This window comes from Bubalus bubalis, chromosome 9 (assembly GCF_019923935.1).
Source record: "Bubalus bubalis isolate 160015118507 breed Murrah chromosome 9, NDDB_SH_1, whole genome shotgun sequence".
NCBI lineage: Eukaryota > Metazoa > Chordata > Mammalia > Artiodactyla > Bovidae > Bubalus > Bubalus bubalis.
In genome coordinates this window covers 71,866,515-71,890,946 of record NC_059165.1, presented here as the reverse complement: position 1 = coordinate 71,890,946, position 24,432 = coordinate 71,866,515, and the positions used below count along the sequence as shown (strand labels likewise).

Here is a 24,432-nt window from a genome sequence, read left to right as displayed (position 1 = left end):
AACAGTATTTTAATAGGAAAAGTAGGATGTAATCCATTCTAACCTTAGACCCCCAAAAATTTCACAAATAGAAAAATATATAAATTGAGCAATGAGAATGGTTATATAAGCAACAAAATATAATTTGAAAATAAAGTTTGTATGCACAATGTAACCAAAAATTGATCTGTCAAATGTTTTTACTGTGTAATTTCTTGAGTAAAGATAACCTGTCCTGAGCTTTAGGACTGGTGGCTACTGTCAGATTTGCCTTTCTGTCTACCACTTTGCTACAGCATTTCTCACCCCAAACCCTCCCCTGCCTTCCTCCCCCTAGGTCTTGCAGTAGAAGTTCTGGCCCTCCTTGGGGAGCCCTCCCCAAATGGCACATGAGACCAGGAGAGCAGCACTCCTCTGAGCACACAGCTGGCTGGGCTTCCCAGGTGGTTTTCTATTCCTCTTTCAAGCTTGTTGGTTGGGTGACAATATATCAGGGTTGCAAAGGGGAAAGGTGTTCCCAGATGTGTGCACTGGGCATGATTAACTCTGCAGAGAATTTCATCCCCACGAAACCCAATTCAAGCAAATGTGCTTGACTCACCTCACCAAGGTCTCAGGTATGAAGACCTCTCAGTTTTTATGTGGAAAGAGGAAGGAATTAAAAATGCATGTGCCAAGCACATTACATGCAATAGCTCACAAAGAATACCTTTATTATTCACAATTTCCTTAGGTTTATAATGGTAATAGCTTCATGCAGCTCACACAAAGCTGAGTTTGAATCCTGTCCACTAGTGTCCAAACTCATGCTTTGCTCATCTCCTGTTAGTTCAAAGGTGATGAAACATGGCTGGATAATGAAAGTGTGGGCATCTTGGCTTGACTAGGTCACAAGTGTCAGCTTTTTGAGCTCTAAGACAATGAAATGCCAAGAACGAATCTGTCCTCAGTAAACAACTCTGTATATTTCTAACAGCAGTCTGGAGCTCTGTGCTAGAATTAAGGTGGTTTGTGTGACCTCACTGATTTTTTGTGAATGGCCACTCATGTGCACTTGAAGTAGGGTAAAATGGGTGAGGACATAACTGCTAATGGGTAGTCAGGCCATCAGGATTCTAATGGCAAAAGACTTTGGGCAAGTCATTTTAACCTCTCTGGGCTTCAGTGCCTCTTCTAGAAAATGAGAAAGTTAGACCTTGATGGACTAAAGGTCCATTCTTTAAAAAAAAACTCGGGAGGATGGTTTTTTTCAGCTGGAGACGTGGGACTTCCCTGGTGGTCCAGTGGCTAAAATGCTGTGTTCCCAATGCAGAGGGCCTGCATTCGGGGCCCTGGGTTCGATTCCTGGTTGGGGAAGTAAGATCCTACCTGCTGCAGCTAAAACAAATGAAAAAACATCCTGCATGCTGCAACTACAACCTGGTGCAGCCAGATAAATAAATATTTTTTTTAATAAATTGAGACATAATTCCCGTATCATACAATTCACCCATTTACAGTGTATGATTCAGTGGCTTTCAAAGCAGAGACATTACTTTGCCAACAAAGGTCCATATAGTCAAGTCTATGGTTTTTCCAGTGGTCATGTATGGATGTGAGAGTTGGACTGTGAAGAAAGCTGAACGCCGAAGAATTGATGCTTTTGTTTTTTTTTGTTTGTTTGTTTTTTGTTTTTAGAATTGATGCTTTTGAACTGTGGTGTTGGAGAAGACTCTTGAGAGTCCCTTGGACTGCAAGGAGATCCAACCAGTCCATTCTAAAGGAGATCAATCCTGGGTGTTCTTTGGAAGGACTGATGCTGAAGCTGCAACTCCAATACTTTGGCCACCTCATGCGAAGAGTTGACTCATTGGAAAAGACTCTGATGCTGGGAGGGATTGGGGGCGGGAGGAGAAGGGGACGACAGAAGATGAGATGGCCGGATGGCATCACCAACTCGATGGACATGAGTCTGGGTGAACTCTGGGAGTTGGTGATGAACAGGGAGGCCTGGCGTGCTGCGATTCATGGGGTCACAAAGAGTCAGACATGACTGAGAGACTGAACTGAACTGAACTGAGTGTATTCACTGAGTTATGCAGCTATCATCAAAATTAATTAGGACATTTTCATTAACTTCAAAGAGAGCCCCTGCACACTTTAGCTATCACATCTCACCCCCTTATCCTCCCTGGACCTAAGTAACCACTAATCTATGCTTTGTCTCTATACATGTCCCTGTTCTAGACATTACACAGACATGGAATCATAAAATATGTGGCCTCTTGTGTCTGGCTCCTTTCACTTAGCATGTTTGCAAGGTTTGTCTATGTTGTAGCATGTGTCAGTGTCCCATTATTAAATATTAAATATAACATTCCATTGGATGGATATACTGCATTTTATCCATTTATAAGTTGATGGACAGGGTTGTTACCACCTTTTGGCTGTTGTGCTCCTGTGGACATATATGTACAAGTTTTCATGTGGGCATATGTTTTTGATTTTTCTCTTGGGTATGCACCTAGAAATAGAATTGCTGTGTCAGTGATAACTCTAACTTTGGGGGGAACTGCCTGGCTGTTTTCCAAAGTGGCTATACCATTTCACATTTCTATCAGCAGTGTGTAAGAGTTCCAATTTCTCCTCATTCTCCTCAATACTTGCCGTTATCTGACTTTTTCATTATAGTGATCCAAGTGTGTATGAAGCAATATCTCATTGTGGTTTTGATTTGTGTTTTCCTGATGACTAATGATGCTGAACAATTTTTCATGTGCTTAGTGGCTGTTTGCATACCTTTGGAAAAATGTTGACTCTTTTCCATATTTCAGCCTGGAAATTTGGGGCACAATTAGTGCACAATTAGTAATTGTGCCCAAAGGCACAGCTTCTGGCCTAAAATCTGAACTTCATATTTCAGCACAGAAACTTGGGGCACAGATAAAAATATGGGAAACACATCTTCAGAATTCACACCTTTTGAATAGTTTTTGAAAAAAATCATCAGAACTTTTATGTATCAGTTGATGGTACTTATTATAAATGGCAACCCATTCTCCAGCCTGGAGAATCCCAGGGACAGGGGAGCCTGGTGGGCTGCCGTCTATGGGGTCGCACAGAGTTGGACACGACTGAAGCGACTTAGCAGCAGCAGCAACATTATCAGAACATGGGCCTGGTAAAATGTGACTTTTGCATGGCTTTCTTGTCCGTATTTATCTTGCTCGTAGGTTCATTGGCCTCCTTTGACTAATCAGTTGTTTTTGAAGCAAAGATTGAAATGGTAAATCTAGTTTGTGTGATTTTTAATAATCTCATCCAAAGTAATTTCTCAATTGGTTTTTCTATTGTATAAAATTTTCCATTTTCATTTTCTTCCTTTTTTCTTGTTTTCTTTTGTGTTTGTAGCTATATATCCCATTTTTTTGGTAATTGAAGTACATTTGATTAACATATTTGTGTTGTGATACAACATAGTAATGCAATATTTTTATGGAATCGACTTTATTTAAATATTACCAAACTGTGAGCTGTTTGTAAGTTTTGGAGATGAATTGCTTGTGGGTATCTTGGTTTGCAAATATTTCTTTGCATTCTGGGTTGCCTTCTTCATTCGTTAAGATTTCCTTTTTTGGGCACCTGCTTTGAAATTGAAGTAGATCACATTTTCCTGGTTTTGGTTTATTTCTCATTTCTCTAGGAGATGGATTCCAAAAGACCTTGCAATGATGTCATCCAAATCCAAAAATATGTTGTAGTTTTTATCATCACGTCTCCTTCCTATGTTTTCCTTAAGACTAGAATAGAATCACTCCTGACCTTTAGATATTAATGACTTGGAGTTAATTTCATGTGTGGGGTTAGAGAGTGTTCTAACCTCATTTCCATTTTCTTTGTTTTAATAAGCCTCGCACGATCCGTCAGTGTCTCTTACCAGTGTGTATTCCCAGCATCAGGGGAGGATTATTCCCTTTTCTCCATGCCTCCATCAGTTAGTGTTTGTCAAGTTTCTGACAATGGCCATTCTGAATACTGAGGTGATTCCTTCCTGTGGTTTTGATTTGCATTTCTAATATTTAGTGAAATTGACCTCTTTTCATGTGATTTCTTTTCAAAGATGAGTTCATTGTTACCTCTCGATTTAGCTTCCTATAACTCGGCCCTGTTTTAAATTCTTTCCTGATGACCACCCCTAGGACGTTTGTTGAGATCAGCTGTTTTTGACTTAGAGACCCTTTGGCCTTAAGAATGCTCAATGCCCATCAACACAGATTTTCAAGCTGTTGTTACAGAAAATGGCCACAAGACAGCAGCATTATTCAGCCCCACACATTCCCTACCCCCACCGCCTCCATCGTTTCTGTGTGATTTTATATTGGGACTGAGCGACTTCACTTTCACTTTTCCCTTTCATGCATTGGAGAAGGAAATGGCAACCCACTCCAGTGTTCTTGCCTGGAGAATCCCAGGGACGGGGGAGTCTGGTAGGCCGCCGTCAATGGGGTCGCACAGAGTCGGACACGACTGAAGTGACTTAGCAGCAGCAGCAGAGGTGATTTCTGATTTTATGTGTGTTTCAGGTGTACAGGAGCTTGATTCATTAATGTATGACCATTTATCTATTTCCTTTCAGGTTCTTGTTCTCATCTAAGTGATTACGGTGTGATCAGTAAACTTCCACCTCTATTCAGTAGGTTGTTTTAGATCATCTATTGGATACATATATGTGTGTCTACATTGATTCAAATCTCTTAACTTACTTCACCTGTACCTAGAGATTGAGGGCTCCTGCAGAGGGCAAGAGGCATTCCAGGAACATCGTGGGATCACACTGCCTCTCACATCCTCCCAGGACCCTGAGCCCCAAAAACAACCCAGCCTTGGGACCCTAGCCTGCCCAGTCTCCAGAGATGTGATACCAGCCAAGGTAACCATGGGATGAAGGGAATAGTCAGGATATGTTTCTATATTTATTGTGTTAATTCACTTGTTTGAACTTTGAATTACAAGGCAGTGGGTTTTTTTTTATTCAGTCACTTAATTTACTCACACATAGATGTGTATATGTTATATTTCAGGGACTGTCCCTGTGTAGATTATTACAGAAAGTGGAGTATCATTCCTAGTGTCACTCAGGAAGTCCTTGCAGCTTATTTTCTAAATAGTGTGTGCACACGTTAGTCAAGTAGCTCATTTCTATGTGTGCAACACCTTTCTTCTCTGCTAATAGTGAGAAGAGTTTCTTCTAAGTCTGTGAACTGTTTATCTTGGCTCAAAGAGCTCCTCTGTATCCATTTTTAGATTCCACCTAGAAGTGACATCATATTCTATCACTTGCTATGATCATCTCTACCTTCTTGCCTGTGCCTGAACATGGCATTTTTCATTCTTTCTTATGGCTGATTCATATACCGTTGTGTATATAGAATCCATTTCCTTTATTCATTTCTGTGTCCTTGTACACTTAGGTTGCAGCTGTGTCTTTCCTTTGGAAACTGGTCCGGCAGGGATGGCATGGGTACCCTTGTCTTAGAAAATGTTTCTTTTCCCTGACTGTGTGCCCAGGCACGTGATTGCTGTTTCTTCAGGCACCTCCGTGTTTCGTTTTCTAAAGATCCTCCATACTCTTCTCTCTAGTGGATGAACCAATGGAGATTTTTAGTAATCCCATCCAAATTAATTTCTTGATGGGAGTTTCTATTCCTAAACTTTTCCCACTTTTATTTTGCTAACCTTCACTATTGATTATTTCTTGTGTTTGTAGCTATCTATCCACTCTTTCTTTTTCAATTGAGGTACGGTTGATTCACATTACTCTATTTGCTTTGGGATACAACATAGTGATTCAATATTTTAATGGAATATATACCATTTAAAGATATTTCAAAATCATGGTTATATTTCTCTCTGTTGCATACTAATCCTATTATTTTTCTTACATTATACATAGTGACTTTTATCTCTTAATTTCTACTTCAATCTGGCAACACCCACAACAGAATCCCCACAGGCATCCATTAGTTTCTGGATTTGTGAGTCTCTTTCTGCTTCACAGGTAGGTGCATTTCAGTCTTACTTTAGATGGAAATTAAATGTGATTTCCTATGGCTGTTTTCTCTGTGTTTCTGACAACCTTGCTTTATGAGAATATGTAAATACATTTTCCTGAAAAAGAGTATAACTTTCAGGAATAGTATAATGTCAAATGGATTTTTTCCCAGCTTTCAGCCCACAGAGTTTCTGGCCCGAAATATGAACTTGTCCATATAGCAGCCTGGAAACATGGGGCACAGAGCTTCCCAATGAGCACATCTTGTCCTCCATCTTTCAGCCCTGAAACTTGGGGTGCACAGCTTCTGGCCTGAAATATGAACTCTTTTCCGTTTAATATGAAATATGAACTCTTTTTCCATTTAAAATTAAGGATGAGTTTTTAATTGACTTTTTATTTGTCAAGCTAGATGCTTACTCTAGGAGCTGAAGTTCAATTAGATGTTCAGTTGCCTTAATGGCAATTAGTGTCTCCCCAGAAGTGAAGCCTGAGATTTTGGAACAGAGGCTAAGGAGAGAGGGACTATCAAGTGGGATTCCAGAGGATGGAGGCTTCCTCATACACAACTGCTTAGGACACACCTGACTCAGTGTAAAGCTGAGAGCTTAGAAAAATCAGGTTGACACTTCAGAATGCTACGTTTCTTTAAGGTCAGGATTTTGGCTTTGGAATTTAAAATGTAGCATTGTGATGATATTTATGTTAAAAACATTTTCAGATAGTACAGAAGCGTATAAAGCAAAAGTTAAACATCCTTCTCCCCTAACACCTATCCCCTTATTTAAATGTTCTCCAGAGATATTCACTATTAAATTTGTGTATGTATATATGCAAATATATACTATGTATTTGTTTACATACATTAAATAATATAATACATTGTTCTGACAATTTGTTTCCACTTCTCAATATATCTTGGGAAATTTTTCTATTTTCATCATAGATAAAGTTTTTATTCTTTTAATACATTGCCATACCACATTGTATATTTAACCAACAGTTACTGAAAGACTTTAGTTTGTTGTTAGTGTTTTTACAATTTTGAATAAGTTTGCAAGGAATCTTCTGCTCTATCTTTGGAACTTTTTTAAGTCTCTTCAAGGATAAATCCATAACTTTTATGTTTTGATGGATGCAGTGTGGTTCAATTTTCTTCTAAAGAGGTGTGGCTTAAAGTTGTCTTAACAGTGTCTCTTTTGGAAGACTGGGTTTTTGCAAACATTTTTTTTTTTTCCAGAGGGATGAGCACTGGTGATGATTTAATAGGGAAAAATAGTGTCTATTTTCATTTACATTTCTTTAGTTCAGAAAGAGACTGATATCTTATATTTTTATAGGTCATTTATGTTTCTTTTCTGTGAACTTTCTGTTCTTTTCTGGTCCAGTTTTTCTATAGAATTGTCTCTTAGTGCTTTAGAAAAGCTTTTTGTATTTTAAGGAAATTTTCTAGTGCTTTTGTGGTTTTACTGTTTACAGGAAAATTTTTGATCATGGGTTTTAATGTGTGAGGAACAAGGCAGGACTCCAGCTTTGCTTTCTTCCAGATGGCTTGCCATTGTCCTGATGCCATTTATTGAATTCTTTCTCTTTCTATCCATTCATTTAAAATGCCTTTGTGATATACCAGATTCTAATATGTGTTCCGGTCTATTTCCAGCCTCTCTAATCTTCTCTAGTATTAAGTTACTTTGATGGCTATACTGCTTGTTTTTTAGAAATCTGTTTGTTATTACAAAGAAGGCAATGGCACCCAACTCCAGTACTCTTGCCTGGAAAATCCCATGGACGGAGGAGCCTGGAAGGCTATAATCCATGGGGTCGCGAAGAGTCGGACACGACTGAGCGACTTCACTTTCACTTTTCACTTTCATGCATTGGAGAAGGAAATGGCAACCCACTCCAGTGTTCTTGCCTATTAATCTATTTTATACAGTTTTGGCAGTTTACCAATTAAGTCAGGTTTAGGGCAGGGAAAAGCAGGTTATATGAAGAAAAATAAGTGGGAGTCAAACAGATCATGATTTGATCCCAGAAATGTACTTTGTCAGCTGTTTAGCCAATGAACAAATTCTTCAACTTTACTATGCTTCAGTTATGTTCACCTTTAAAATAGAATGAGGGTTGAGATGAGATGCTGCCAGGAAAGTACCTCCTGGTGCTCTTTGGCACGTGCTGGATATCAGGCTGTTGCCTTCTGGGCCACCAGGCACTGCCAGGGCCTGAGCAGGGGTGAGACATGTGCAAGATCAAGGGGATGTGTGTCCCCCACCCCCAGTCCTCCGAGTGCGGTTATTCCCTACCCAGTTGGCCCTGAGTCCGTTACTACAGACTGCCCAGCCCTCTCCCTTGATCTGTTCTTCAGAGAGATAACTGTCCCTGAAGGGTGGCCAAGATGTGTGTGGGTGGCGTGTGGATAGAGCATGGGTGTTTGCCTTGGGGTGTCCTCATATGTGCATATGGGTCCCTCACTATACAGAACAGAATGGGACGGGTGGAAATAGCAAAGGAGGGACTGGAACTCCATCTATACTCTTGCCCTGAATCCTTCCCATATGAAGGTTGGGCCTGCTTCCTCTCCTTTTCCTCATGATGATAGACTGGGGTGGGGTGGGGTGGGGAGGAGATGTATTCACATGCTCAGTAAGCAGATCCTGGGGACTGGCTGGGTGTATTAGTTTCCAAGGGGTGCACTAATAAAGTACTGCAAACTGGGGAGGAGGGCTTAAAACAACACAAATTTATTGTCTTACAATCCTGGAGGCTGGAAGTCCAAAATCAAGACATCCACAGGGCTGTGCTTTTTCTGCAGGTTCTGGGGAAAATCTCTTCTCTGCCTTTCTCTAAGCTTTTGGTGTCGCTGCCTTCCCTGGTGTTCCTCGGCTTGGAGACACAGCGTTCTAATCTCTGCCTCTGTCGTCACATGGCATTTTCCTCTTTTATAATAATACCAGCCCTATTGTATTAGGGCCCACCCTAAAGAGTTCATCTTTACTTGATTACCTCTGTAAAACCCTCTTTCCAAATAAGGTTATGTGCATAGGTAACAGGGCTAGCACTTGAACAGATCGTTTGGGGGACACAGTTTAACCCGTAACACTGGTAACACTGCCTCTTAGTAGGGTTAGGGTTAGGGTTAATGTAAGGCATCAGCACTTCTCTCCCTCTTCTCCTGCTTTTCCAGCCAGTGGCCTGGGGTGGGCAGTAGCATGTGGCTTTGATTTCTGACAGAGATAAAAGTAGTGGGGAGGATGATATTTTTAGAAAATCCAAGGGGCCCTAGGGACCACCTCATCTGGACATTCAACAGATGGGAGCTGAGGCAGTCCAGCAAGATGCTTGGTGTTCTGGTTGGGCTCTTTGTGCCCATGCAGCTGCCATGGGCCATGGACTGTGACTCCAGCTGGTGGTGGAGAGAGGGAGAGCGTGGCTGCTGAGTCCATTGTCAGCTCTGGATCCCCAGTTGCAGCCTGAGCCAAATGCTACTAAGGACCACTAACACCTGCTGAAAGCCCATGCTTTTCCCAGATGAAATTTCTTCTGGGGCTGCCGGGAAGGAGGAGGAGGCGGTGGGTGCCAATGCTACCACTGTTAATGTCTGACTTCCATTCGCACCATCCTGAAGCCTGTGGGTGCCACTTGAGGCAAGTTTCCTCTGCAGTGTCCCTGCCACACCCCTCCACCCCCGAAGACTCCCCTAGGCTGCAGCTCTCACCACCTGCTTCATCTGTGATCCTGTTCCACTGACTTTGCATGTTTTCAAAAATTAGAGAAATTTCTCCTCTGTTGGACACTCTGCTGTTTTCTTTGCTGTTTTGATAGAAGCTGGTGGTGTGTTGATGTGTGTGTGTGTGTTTCTGTGTGCAAGTCAGTGCATGTAAAACCTGCCCTGTCTTCACAGTGCCATCCTGCCTCCCACTGCTTAACAAGATCCTTGAGCTTGATGGGCCCAGAAAATCTCATCTTGGCTTCTTTGGAATCAACACTGGCATGCCTGCCAGACTTCATGCCATGGAATGAGCTCTGGTCCTTAAATAGCTGATCCCAACTGGGATTCCAGCTGCAATTTACAGGTAGGACTCAGGATGCCAGCATAGGCACCCATGGACTAGAGCTGAGTGGCTGGAGTTTTTGCTGCCAGCATTTTCTGCGGAGTTAACAAACCGTCAGGAGTAGAGGATGCTGAGGAGGTTTGCATGTCCACCATTTGCCTATCAGACTCTCCATTCATTCCAAAAAATGTACTGAGCATTTGGTATGTGTCGAACGCTGTACCAGGCATTGGAGGAAGTGCTAGTGAGCTGGAGAAAGCCCTTGCCTTCCCAGAGGCTCCATATGAACTCCACTACTGTGTTCCATGATGTGGAAGCATCAGGAACTCTAAGAGTGTTGAACTGGAACCTAGGAAGGGATCTGGGAAAAAGCCCCTTCTTACTGAGATTTGTGGAATGGGTGGGGGTGGTGCTGGCAAAGCCTGGAGGTATGGAAAGGGGAGGGCAGGGATGAAGACAGGCTGGTGGGCCCACTAACTCTTAACACAGCCATATTCATTGTTGGGGGTCCCTCTGTCTCACAGCACTTAAAGCTCCAGGAGGGCAGAGACTGTCTGTGGATCTGGCAAGTGGCAGGGAGTCAGTGCTTAGAAAACATTTGAATGAATGAACTTTACAGAATTTTGTTTAGATCTTGATGCTACTGGGGACTAGAGTTTGAGTGGAGGCTAACCTGGTTAGTTTTATGCTTTTTGGAAGATCATTTAGGCAACTGTGGGAAAACAGGAGAATGGACAGTATGTCTGAGGAGCTTCCTCTGCTCATGACTGAAGGGGAATCAGATTTGAACCTGGTACCTGAAGATGGAGGAGGCCACCTGGAAGGAACAAAGAGCAGCCGCAAGGGGCTGAGAAGGATCCCTGGCCAACAGGAAATGAGGATCCCAGTCCTGCAACCATAAGGAACTGAAACCTGCCAACAGCAGTAACGAACTAGGAAGAGGATCCCAAATGCCAGATCACAGCAGTTGGAAACTTTGATTTCACCCTTGTAAGTACTGCTCAAAGAACCCAATCATGCCATCCTGGACTTCTAACCTGCAGACCTGGGAGAGAATAAAAGGATAAGGCACTAAGTGGTCATGAAGTGAAAGTCACTCAGTCGTGTCTGACTCTTTGTGGGCACGTGGACGATACAGTCCATGGAATTCTGCAGGCCAGAATACTGAAGTGGGTAGCCTTTCCCTTCTCCAGAGTATCTTCTCAAACCGGGGATCAAACCCAGGTCTCCTGCATTGTAGGTGGATTCTTTACCAGGTGAGCCACAAGGGAAACCCAAGTGGTCATATGTTACAACAACAATAGGAAATGAACACACCAACTGCTGGATACATTCACACATGTGAAGGGGCAGGTCAGGACAGGCCAGCAGAGAAAAGAGGCCCAGGAGGACTTGGAGTTGATGATAATCACCCCTACCTCATCAGATTGTGGAAAGGATCGAATGCACAGAAAGTAAGTGGATAAACGTTGGCCACTAGAGGTGTGGCTGGAACTGGACCTGGGTCCTAGATGTAGGTGGAGATCTGGGAGTTGCAGGAGAAGGGCTGCTGCTTCCAGACACCAAGCCTATCTCAGTCATTGATTCCATGAGATAGGATGGAGAGAGCAGGTGACATTGTCACTGCCCAAGCTCTGCTGCATCCCCTGTACTTGGGGTCTGTCAAGTGGGCTGGTCCCAGTCCTCTCTGCCCGGGCTCACACCTCCTCTCCTTTGAGTTTACACCCACCCTCTAGAGCAGTGAGGAATTACTGAGATTGGTTGTGGCTGTCTCTGGTTTATGAGCTTTTTATTGCTGTGCTCTGCTGACAGCTGGTTTCTTACTTTGCCTTTGGAGGGGCATGGAGGTCATGGCCTTATTACTAGAATGTGAAAACTGGAAGCATCTTTGGGACTTATCTATTACCTCTCCTTCAGTAACAGAGGCTTGATGAGGCTTGAGGAGGAAGGGACTTTCCCCAGACCACAGCGCAAACCAGGGGCCAGGCTTCCCTTCCTCCCTCGGTCAGTCTTTAGCTGGGCTTGGAGAGAGGTGGGATTCAGGGAGCAGCAAGTGGTCCCCTTCCTAGCCCTGTGCTCCTTTTCCTTAGCCCCCAGTGTCACTGAGGCGGAACAGAAACCCGACCATATTCAGTTTCTGTCCAGGCTTTCCTTTTCTATGCATGGGTGGAGAAATCTATTTTTTTCTTTCTTCACAAGAGGAGGGAAGACAGGTTGAAGTGGAGCAGACTGGGGAAGAAACTGGGTTAAGAGTGTTTGGGGCTTGATAGGGAGACCTTTGGAGAAGGAAATGGCAACCCACTCCAGTGTTCTTGCCTGGAGAATCCCAGGGATGGGGGAGCCTCGTGGGCTGACGTCTATGGGGTCGCACAGAGTCGGACGCAACTGAAGTGGCTTAGCAGCAGGGAGACCTTGGGTGTCAGAGTCCTTTTGATTTAGATGAGGAGTCAGCAAATGTTTCTGTTAAAGCTCTGCAGGCTACACAATCTCTGTTGCACGTGTTCAACTCTGCTGTCAGAGGATGAAAGCAGCATGGACAGTATGTAAACAAATGGATGTAGAGTTTAGAATAAAACTTTATTTATGAAAAAAAAGACAGTGGGCTACATTTGGTATATGGGCTGTAGCCACTGTAGTTCCTTGATTTGGATGATGATGGTGGTGGTGGCTTCTCCTGTCCTCACCTCCTCATTACCATCCATAACTCCATGACTTGGAGCCCAATATTGGAAGGTTTTAGATGCCTAAATCACTTGCTGGCAACACAAAGCCATTAAAATATTTTTTTAAAAAATAGAAATATTACTGTTTTCAGTTTTTAAAAAATTTGAATAAGTAATGTATTCACATGGTTCAAAATTTTACCCAAAAGGTATACAGTGAAAAGTGTCCCTCCCAGCCCTATTTCAGTTACCCATTTTACTAACCAAAAGCAACCACTGAGACCCATTTCCTACTTCACCTTCTATAGATAGTCCATACCTTATCTATATGCAAGTGCTTGTCCCCTTTTTATAGAAATGATAGCATGCTATGCATAGCATTTTGCATCTTGCTTTTTTCAGTAGGAGATTGTTCCTATTACATTTTGGTATTTTTTTCAGGATAGCATTGGCAGATTATTTCATCAAATGTTTACAAGAGGTTGACATCTTCCTAATGTTGAATCTTCCTATTTGCTCAGATCTTTTGAGTGCTCAGTATTTCAAATTTTCTTCATCTTTATCTTGTTAAGTGTATTCCTAGGTGTTTTAGATCCTTCTTTTATATCTTTGAGTGTTGTTGGCATATACAAAAGCCACCATATTGACTTCTTTTGTAGTTTGGAATAGTGTCCTGGGTTTTGGGTTTTCTATGTTTTCATATTATCTGCAGATGATGATGGTTTTATCTCTTTTCCTGTTTTCATACCTCTAGTTTCTTACTCTTGTCCAACTGCTTTTGATGTACCTCCAAAAAGGGTTAAATAATGAACAGAAGAAGACAACTTGTGTCTTCTTACTTTAATGAAAGTGCTTCTGGAAGATGATTGTTTGGGGTGTTTTTTTTAATAAATATTTACCTTATTCTATCAATATTTTTATCAAGAATGTTTACTAAAAATATATGTTGAATTTTATCAATTGCCTTGTTAACATGTATTGATAAGACTTCTTTCTTATTTTATCTATTAACATGGTACTATATATTAACAGAGTTCCTAATATTAAATCATCCTTGTCTTTTGGAGTAAACCTTCCTTGTATATTGTTAATGTGCTGTCAGAGCGTGTTTGCTTATGAAGTGAAATGTGGAAATGAAAGTGTTAGTCATTCAGTCATGTCTGACTCTTTGCGACCCCATGGACTGTAGCCCTCCAGCCTCCCCTGTCCATGGAACTCTCCTGGCAAGAATACTGGAGTGGGTAGATATTCCCTTCTTCAGGGGATTTTCTCGACCCAGGGATCAAACCCAAGTCTCCTGTGTTGCAGGCGAATTCTTTATCGTCTAAGCCTTACTAGCATTCTTCCATCACTACTCATAACTGGTCTCAGACTGTGGTTCTCTTGAATTGATTGTGTCAAACCTGATGCTTGAGATGACCAAGCAGAGATATGGAAGAGGCTGTGGGACCTGTGTGTCTGGAACTCATGGAAAAGGGCTGGATAGAGAGATTTGTCAGAGAAGGCAATGGCACCCCACTCCAGTACTCTTGCCTGGAAAATCCCATGGACAGAGGAGCCTGGTAGGCTGCAGTCCATGGGGTTGCGAAAAGTCGGACATGACTGAGCGACTTCACTTTCACGTTTCACTTTCATGCATTGGAGAAGGAAATGGCAACCCACTCCAGTGTTCTTGCCTGGAGAATCCCAGGGACGGCGGAGCCTGGCGGGCTGCCATCTATGGGGTCGCACAGAGTCCGACACGACTGATGCGACTTAGCAGCAGCAGCAGAGATTTGTGAGTCATTTGCATATAGGTGTTATTTTGTGTCAAAAGATTGAATAAATCTCTGAGATCCAGGAACTGAGTAGAGAGGGACAAAGAGGGGAAGAGGTTGGGGTGCTTCAGCAGTTTGAGATTCAGCCTCTGCCAGGGAACCAGCAAAAGAAGTGGAAAATTATTTGGCAATAAAGAGGAATGAGGTACTGACACACAGTATCATATGGATGAACATTGAAAGGATTATGCTAAATGAAAGAGGCCGGATGCAAAAAGCCACATATTATATGATTCCATTTATATAAAATGTCCAGAATATGCAAATCTATACAGACAGAAAGTAGATTAGTGGTTGTAGAGGCTAGGGGAGAGTGAGGATGGTAAGGGTAAAGGGTTAAAGGGTAAGGGTAAGGGTAAAGGGTGAAGACCAGTAAAGCGTTTCTTTTCTAGGTGATGAAAGCGTGGTAACCTGAGAATATAGTGACCATTGCCCCACTCTGTGAATATGTTAAAACCACTGAATTGTACACCGTAAGTGGGCGGACTTTATGATATGTAATTATATCTCAATAAAAAATGTAGGGAAAAAATGAAACTGAGGTGGCTAGCAGGAAGGAAAATCTGGTGATTGGCATGAGGAAGCTGATCCCATCGTGGGTCAAGGCTCAAAGCTCCACCAGTGGGAGGCTAGTTCTCACCTTTTTGGCCAAATGGAGCAACATTAATTGGGGCCAAGAGTACTTGTTGGCAATAAGTTCAATTCTAGGCCATCGTTCTTCATTGCTAGAAGGAGTTCTGACCTACCAATTAAAGGGAAGGTCAATTTTAGAAGAAACACTTCCCTAGCAGGAAAAGATTTGTTGGCAGGATGTGACAAAGGAAGACTGGTGGGCCCTGAGCTAGAGCCTAGACTAGCCTAAGATAAGCTGGTGACCAGACTGACATTGGCTGGGGAGAGAGCGTGAGTGGAGCTGGTTCTAGAAAAGCAGAAGCCATTAAGACTGGGCAAGATTGGTAAGGGTGTCCCTAGGAGGAGGAGGCTCTGTTGAAACAGGGAGCAGCCAGGATTATCATGTCAGATGTCAGAATTGATGAGATTTTTGTCGTGGAGCTAGAGGGGAAAGGAAGGACATGGCCCTGGAAATCTGGTCCATGTCTCACTAGGCCAGTCTAAAGTATTTGTTGAGACCCTTGTGTGTGCCGAGGGCTGGCTTGGATTGGGCCAGGAATTGGTCCTCACCTGGAAGAACCACAGCTGTTCGCAAGCCAGATCACCTCTCAGGCATGGCGGAAGTCAAGTCCGCAGAGGGGCAGAGCTGTGAGCCAAAGGGCACTCCTGGGGCTTCAGGGGTGTTATCTTGGAGGAAACAGAATTTGGTGAGGGAGAAGGAGGCTCTTCTAGGTAGACAGAGGTTTGTGCCACCAGAATGATTCAAAAGCCAGCAAAATGGGGCTTTTGCCAGTGGAGGTAGAGACTGGTGAGGAGCTGGGAGAAGGGACGGGTGCAGCTGTCACCTGGATGAGGTACTGAGTGAGGTGGGGGGGCTTGGTAGACAGGTGTTGTGCCTGGAGATGTGAAGACTGGAAACTGGAAGAGACTGGAGGACCGGAAACAAGTGAATGAGCGACCTGCTCTATGGCTGGCGATGGGTTTGTTTTCACCCACTTTACACCCACTTGAGTGCTGACTTGATTTGCAGATGAAGAAAATGGAGGCCCCCAAAGGGGAAATGACTTGTTCTAAATCCCAGAGTTGGGATGCCGGGGAGCTGGGATTTTAGCTGGGCCTTTTGATTTCAAAGCCAGATCTGTAGCTCCTGTATTGGAGTCTAGGGAGTAGGAGAATGGCCTAGGATAGAACTGGGCAAGCATTTCCCTGTACAGGATCAGATAGCAAATATGTTCTGCTGTGTGGGCCAAGAGGAAAATTGAGAGGGTATTATGTAGGTAAGTAAAAATGTAAGAAGAGATGAAGCATATTTCCATACATTTTTATTGACCGAATTTAAAACATTACTTATAAATACTAACTTTGGGTTTCATAGAATTTGTGTCATGAAGTATTATTCTTTTGATTTTTTTCATTCATTTAAAAATATTAAAAAATCACTCTGAGAATTCTCTGGTGGTCCAGTGCTTAGAACTCTGTGGTTCCATTGCAGGGGACCTAGGTTCTATCCCTGGTCAGGGAACTAAGATTCCACAAGATTCGAGATGTGCCTCCCACCCACCAAAAATCACTTTTTGTTCAAGAGTCATACAAAATCAGACAGTAAGCCAGCTGGGTCTAGGCTGTGGGCCTTGGCTTGCCAACCCCTGGTCTGGATCTGTGCTGTCTAGTACAGTGGCCCCTGGCCCCGTGTGGCTACTGAACACCTGAAAAGCGTGTAGTCTGGACCAAGATGCACTGTGAGTGTAAATACACACTGGATTTCAGGCAATCTAAAAAACAAGCAAAATATCTCAATGCTTTTCTATGCTGATTACATATTGAAATTATAATATTTTGTGTAGATTAGTCTACATTAAATCTATTATTAAAAATTAGTTTCACCCCTTTCTTTTTTTACTATTTTACTAATTTTGTAACAGTCTTTTAATGTGGCTAGTAGAAAATGTTAAATTGTCCATGCTTTTGCATTTGTGGTGTACATCATACTTCTGTAGTGTAGTGCTGCTCAAGGAATGAGACTGGGGAGTGGAGGGTGAGATGGCCCCTCCGTCCACTTGTGTTGAGGGAAGTGAGAGGAGGCATTCAGGAGTGGTGTGTGGGGCCGCGTGGGCATATGGTTTTCATTAAGGAGAGGTGGAAGGCCAGGGTGAAATGGATATGCAGACCAAGGAGGCTTCTGCAGGCCTAGGTTGGCCGTGGTTAGGGGGTTGCAGTAGGATTGAGCAGTGGGATTGAGTTGTTCAGGGGGCAGCCATGAGAAGTTGGAGGGCAAGACAGATTCTGAGATGCAAGAGGTTCCTGAGCAGTCAGCCAGGTGAGGTGAGGGAGTGTGGAATGAGGACGGAGCCTTGAGGAGCTTCCATTCCCTCAGATCCCCTGGATCAGGAGAGTATGCACTTATCTTCTGTTCTGAGCCTAGATGGTGCCCCCTGCCTGGAGAAGTGCTTTGGCCAGTTCGCTGGCAGAATGTGGAAACAGAATGTTAAGTGGCAGCATCTATCCCCCAAATCCTTGCTTTTCACATCAGGAGAGTCTCATGGCTAGAGATCATTCCTCTTTCCTCAGCACCCTCTGCCTAGCATTGGCAGTCCTGCCTGTGCTGGCCTTGTGCTGGGAGCAGGCATGACTGTCAGAGCCATGGCTCCATGCACTCGGTGGTCACACCCAGGAGCTAGCTTTGCCATGACCTCTGGGAGGAGAAGAGGGTGGGAGGTGCCAAGGAGATGGTACCCGTGTGTGCATTCCTGTTTCTTAGCTTGTGGGGTTTCTCTGTTCATAGCTGTGGTCTCTTACACTCAGCACTTGAAGTGACAGGATGAAATCCTCAGCACGCCTCTGGTCTCTTGTTTCCCAAGCGCTCGGAGCTTGGGAGGGTGCTAGAGGAGCTGAGAGAACATGGCACACAGAGGCCTGGCTTCTAGGCCTGATGTCACTGGATATACTACTCCCTGCTATAGCCTGAATGTTTGTGCTCCCCACCAAATTCATATCTTGAAATCCTAACACTGCCCCTCTGCCCCTCCCCGAGGTGATGTTGTTAAGAGGTAGGGCCTGGGATGTGATTAGGTCATGAGGGTAGAACTATCTAGAATGGGATTAGTGCCCTTATAAAAGAGACCCCACAGGGCTCTCTTATCCCTTCTGCCAGTTGAGAAAGGACTAAGAGGGAGAAGACAGCCATCTGAGAGCCAGGAAGTGGGTTTTGCCAGACATCCAGTCTGTTGGTGCTTCATCTTGGACTTCTCAGCCTCCAGAACCATGAGAAATAAATTTCTGTTATTTATAGGTCAGGTAGTCGATTGTTCCTCAGTTGCTCAGTTGTGTCCAACTCTTTGCAATCCCATGGACTGCAGCACACCAGGCTTCCCTGTCCTTCTCCATTACCTGGAGCTTGCTCGAACTCATGTCCATTGAGCCGATGATGCCACCCAACCATCTCATCCTCTGTCGTCCCCTTCTCCTGACTTCAATCTTTCCCAGCATCAGGGTTTTCCCCAACGAGTCAGCTCTTTGCATTAGGTGGCCCAAGTATTGGAGCTTCAGCTTCAGCATCAGTCCTTCCAGTGAATATTTAGGGTTGATTTCATTTTGACTGGTTTGATCTCCTTGTAGTCCAAGGGACTCTCAAGAATCTTCTCCAACACCACAGTTCAAAAGCATCAGCTCTTTGGTGCTCAGCCTTCTTTATGGTCTAATTCTCACATCCATACATGACTACTGGAAAAACCATAGCTTTGACTATATGGACTTCCGTTGGCAAAGTGCCATCTCCACTTTTTAATACATTGTCTAGGTTTGTCATAGATTTTCTTTCAAGGAGCAAGTGCCTTTTAATTGCATGGCTGTAGTCACCATCCACAGTGATTTTGGAAACCAAGAAAATAAACTCTCTCCCTGTTTCCATTGTTTCCCCATCTGTTGGCCATGAAGTGATGGGACCGGATGCCATGATTTTCATTTTTTGAATGTTGAGTTTAAGCCAGCTTTTTCACTTTCCTCTTTCACCTTCATCAAGAGGCTCTTTAGTTCCTCTTCACTTTCTGCCATTAGGGTAGTGTCATCTGCATGTCTGAGATTATTGCTATTTCTCTCGGCAATCTTGATTCCAGCTTGTGCTTCTTCCAGCCTAGCATTTCACATGATATACTCTGCATATAAGTTAAATAAGCAGGGTGACAATATACAGCCTTGATGTACTCTTTTCTCAATTTTGAACCAGTTTGCTATAGCAGCTTGAATGGACTAAGAGACTCTCCCTTCCCTGACCTTTGGTTTTCTTCCCTGGTAATGAATGGACTTCATCTTTGAAATGGGTCATCTCTTGATCCTTTCCTGGCCATTAGGGACTAATGTACTAGAAGAAATGGACAAATAGACTATGCTGCTGGAGGCAGGCATAGGAAGGAAGCGAGGGGGTCATCACCTGTGGTGGGATGGTTTTCTCCTTGAGAGGGGCAGACAGTGCTCGCCCTCTGCCTTTCTTGTCAGGCCTGGCATTCAAGGCCCTCCACCTGGTGGTTCTGGTCCAACTTTCCATCCTTACTTCCCATCTCACCCCTATGCATGGAGTCAGGATTATAGCCACATACCCTCCTTAATGTCTCTCATCACCCCCTCCTTTCATGGACCATTGCCATCACAGAACTCACTGACTTCCTGTTTCCTGTAGATAAACGAAACCCTTTGTCATGGCTTGTAAAACTGCCCAATCTCAACTCCTCTCTGTCACGTAGGGCTACTTGCAGCTCTCTAAAGAGTCTGCTTTCTCGGATGCTGAGCCTTTGCTCAGTTGGTCTCCTCTGCCTTGCACCCCTTCTCCCCGATCCCTGTCTGAAGAACCCCCATTCAGTCTCCATGGCACAGCCCAGCATCTGCTCCTGTGAAAATCCTCGTCCTTCCTGCCCACTTCCCGGGCTTGGTTCATGTCTCTCCTGTGTGTCCCTGTCCTCCTGTGCTTCCCTGATTCGGTGTTCATCTTACCACGTAGAAAGTAGACTTGCTCCCAGGACAAGGGCAGGGGTGGCCTCTGATAGTTGTAGCACTTGGTGACGGTCCCTGAAAGGCTGGCTGACTGAGGGAAAGCTTTCCTCTGGTCTCCGTTCCCTGTCACTAACATGCAGTTGTTGAAGCCTCGTGTGAAAAACTGGGCACCCATTCTGTCCTTGCCTTCCCTGTGCGAGTACCTCGGCTTATTTCTCAGTGCCCTTTGCAGTAACGCAAGGCCACAAGCAGAGTTCCAGCCAATGGAGAGTGAGTGAGAGCCACGTGTGCCACTTCCAGGCCTGGGCCATCAAGCTTCACACCTGTTCCTCTCTGTGTGTTTCCTTCTGCTGGCTGCTTGCGATGACAAGGCCTGAGGGGCTGGTGGAGCCATAACATGGAAGGGGCATGGGTCCCTAAATGACTCTGTGGAAGAGAGCCGCTTCTCTAGTTTGAATACCACCTGGGACTGTTATCTGTAAGAAAATCTTTCATGGCTTTTAGATATATTTGGTACACAGGATATCCTGCCCTGACTGATATTCCCATAGTGCAAACCTTTGTGAAGGTGACAGTCAAAAAGGCACATTGGGGTCTCGGTGATGGACTGGATAGGGGAGGAGTGGAGAAAGGGGCATCAAGGCTGGTCCAGCCAGGTTCCTGGCCTGCACAGGTGGGTGGCAGAGGCATTCTTTGCAGCCAAGAGCAGGGGCAGAGGATCTGAGCTCAGGGGAACAGACATGCTGAAATGGAGGGGCCTTGGGGACATTTCAGGAGAGATGTTGAGAGATAGTGACTCACTCGGGTTTACAGTTCAAAAAACAGATCTGTCCTGAGGGGCACGTTGATGGCAGTTGAAGTCCGAGCTGTTAGTAAATGAATGAATATATGAATTGTTATGTAATCAGATACTACAGTTCAAATGAGAGACCCCTGTGGCCACCCTGACTAGTGGCAGGGATAAACCACACACACACAAAAGCCTCCAAGGGTGGCAGGGATAAACCACACACACACAAAAGCCTCCAAGGCTGCTCTGATGAGTAGCTGTTGCTGCCTTTCAGAGGGGAGATGGGTGTTTCCTGGTTTCATAGGTTTTCCCTGACCTGGTCAGCAGCACTGTGTCCTGAATCCATCCCTGTCGAATGGTCTGTGCCCAGAATACTGTAAAAAGTGAGACTCTAGCCACGGGGGCCTCGATTTAGGGCCACAAGATGGAAGGGATTGTGGGTCCTTTTCTTACAGGTAACAGTCCCAGGTGGTATTCAGGCTAGAGAAGCGGTGTTCTTCCATAGGGTCATTTAGTGACCCACGTCCCTTCCACCTTATGGCTCTAAATAGTAGTAGTCTTAGAAGCTACACAGGAGATCTGTGACATGAAGCCAGGCTGGGCCCCTCTGCATGCTGTAGCCACTGATTGCAGCCTTGTGAGCTCAGCGGAGATTGGGAGGGTTAGGTCTGTATGTGAACCACATATTCCATTAAGGTCTGATTCCAGAAGGGTGTCCTAGGTGATTCTGATTGGTCTCTGCTGGGCAGAGGCTGCCTCTGAGACTCAAACTAGGCACAGGTGGCTGTTGCAAGAATGTGATCTTAGCAGGTGGGGGACACTGGCTAGAAGAGCTTCTCCAGGTCTTCCACTTCTGTTTTGAGGGTTCGATTGTGATGGGGAGCTCCTCAAGTGAAGGAGTTGTCCCTGAGAGCTAATATTATTATTGCCAGCAGTCCTAGCACGAACAATGACAGTTACACCTACTGGCACTATACGAAACTCTTGGCGGACAGTTCCTGATCCCTGCAGGAGTGCTGAGAGACAGGTGTTGTCATCCCTGTTTTACAGATGAAGAAGCTGAGTTTCATGGAGGCCTAGCTAGGGATTGGCACCCCTAATGGTTTCAGTTGATGAGATGAGTGTAGACGGCCCAGGAGCAAGACACTGGGCCCTTGTAGGGGCTGGAATGAGCTGGACAGCACCTGCTCCACCTGCTGAGGGGCAGTATGACTCAGCTCCAACTGAGTGTGAACATGTGAGACTGTGGCCCAGTGTGACTTCATCTAAAAATTTTCCAAAGTACCTGGAAATGTAACATTTTGTACAAATATGCTTTATAAATGTTGGCAAATATATATATTTTTTACAATGTTCAAGACATTATATAGGCAAGCAAACACATCTGACAGATTCAGCCTATTAGGAATCCATGTGTCAGTTTGGGTTAGGAGATTCTTTTATTCATTCTGCAAGTATTGTAGTGCCCACTGCAGGTGTTCAGGTGAAGGAGACAGCCCTGGTGTAGGATCTCATTGAGCTCATGGTCAGTGTCAATAGCGTGTGGTCTGTGTTCTGAGAGGCTCCCTTCCTTGGGGCCTGACAGAGAACTTTCTGGAGGAAGCTGAATTCTGATGTATGTTGGATTAATCAGTTAGGGCTGCTATAACAAAGCGGTACCAGCTGAGGGGTGTATCAACAATAGAAATTTATTGTCTCACAGTTCTGGAGTCTAGAAGATCAAAATCAAGGTGTTGGCAGAGCCACACTTGCTCTGAAGGCTCTAGGGGGGAATCTGCTCCATGCCTCTCTCCTAGCTTCTGGTGCTGCTAGTAATTCTTGGTATCCCTTTGTGTTATGGACTGAATGTTTGTGTTCCTCCAAATTCATATGCTGAGATCCTAATTCCTATTGTGATTATATTTGGAAGTGGGGCCTTTGGGAGGCAATTAGGTTTAGATGAGGTCACGAGGGTGGGGTCCTCATGATGTAACTAGTGCCCTTTTAAGAAGAGGTATGAGAGAGCTTGCTTCTCCCTGTGCTTTCTGCTATGTGAAGACACAGGAAGAAGATAGCCATTTGCAAACTAGGAAGCAGGTCCTCATCAGACATCTTGATCTTGGACTTCTCAGCTTCTAGAACCGTGAGAAATTAGTTTGTTGTTTAAGGCACCCAGACCATAGTATTTTGTTACAGCAGCCTAAATTGACCGAGGCACTTAGTTTGCAGACTTCTCACTCCAGTCTCTGCCTCCGCCGCCACACAGTGTTTTCCTTGTGTCTGTCTTGTGTCTTCTCATAAGGCACCAGTCTTATTGAATTAAGGGGCCACCTACTTCAGTCTGACCTCATCTTAACTGGATTACATCTCCAAAACCCTAGTCCCAAATAAGGTCACAGGCACAGGTACCACAGGTTGGGAATTGAACAGATCTTTCGTGGTGATACAATTCAACCCAAAACAGATATGCAGGGTAGGCAGGTGAAATCTGTGGAAGAGTATTTCAGGTAGAGGGAACAGCATGTGGAAAGACATGAATGCAGGTGAGTTCCAGGAAATAAAAGAAATCAGCACGGCTAGCATGAAGAGCTGAGCATGAGATGTGACTGGGGTGGCTCCAGCCATGTGGAATGGTCAGGTGTGACCAGGCTGCAATTAGAGATCTCACTGGCTTGACCCAGTACAGGTTCATTTCTTACATCAAGTCTGACGTGGGTGAAACAGCTCTTCTCCAAAATGTAGCTCTGCCATGCAGAACACATGGTGTCCAGGAAAAAGGAGATCTGGGGGAGGTGCCCAACTGACAGGAGGTGTCTCAACTGACTCCTCTACTCAAGATGAAGAGAGGTTGGAGGGAGGAGGGCAAGGATTTCTGTGAGCCTCAGCTGTCTCTCTTACCCTTATGCAGGGTTAAGACTTCATCCTTAGAGTACTGGGGAGTCAGCCAGAGTTTTCATGCAGAGTGTGACAAGATCTGACTTGTGTTTTAGGAAGTCTTCTCCAGCTGGAGCCAGAGTCAGCCCAGAAGCAAAGGAGCTGAAGCCCATGGAGCTGTGGTGAAGGAAGTGGCCCATATGGGAGTCAGCCACAACAGTCAACATATTTGCAATTAACTTTTGCAGTTTCCACCTTGTAGGCCCAGACCCAATAAATAAATAGAAAAATTCATGTAATTTAAACAACTTTCAAAATTCATTTTGTGTCTATCCTCTCTATTCTACGCTGTTGTTACTGGGCTCCTTGCTAATTTGAGAACCTCATTGATTTAGAAGATGCCCTCAAGTCTGTAATTCAGACCAAATAACAAGAGTTCCTTGTGTCAAAGGGACTTCCTGCTGGTTCCAAACAGCTTGGTGACCTGCCTTTGTCAGAAGCACTCTTGAGTACAAATTGTGTATTGAGACTGACCCCCATTTGTCTGCAGTTCTTTATAAAGTATGTTTCCTTTGAGCCTCAAAATCACTTAATCTGAGATCTAATTTAGACCAAAGAACTCGGAAGCTCAGAGCCCCCGTGTCCTACAGTA

At 44.4% G+C, this 24,432-nt stretch overlaps 1 long non-coding RNA gene and 1 pseudogene across 3 annotated transcripts; one reads left to right on the top strand and one right to left on the bottom strand.

The window, feature by feature from the left end:
- LOC102409934 overlaps positions 1-24,432 on the bottom strand; it is a 742,713-nt pseudogene that overhangs the window by 132,498 nt on the left and 585,783 nt on the right.
- On the top strand, positions 4,453-24,069 carry LOC102407764. 3 transcript variants are annotated; one of them, XR_325664.3, is made up of 7 exons: positions 4,453-4,513; positions 4,595-4,651; positions 4,737-4,888; positions 5,961-6,016; positions 9,912-10,083; positions 10,762-11,052; positions 23,897-24,069. It is a non-coding gene; the product is annotated as an uncharacterized LOC102407764 (long non-coding RNA). The 3 variants fall into 3 exon arrangements; XR_325663.3 differs by having other exon boundaries at positions 5,912-6,016; XR_325662.3 differs by lacking the exon at positions 5,961-6,016.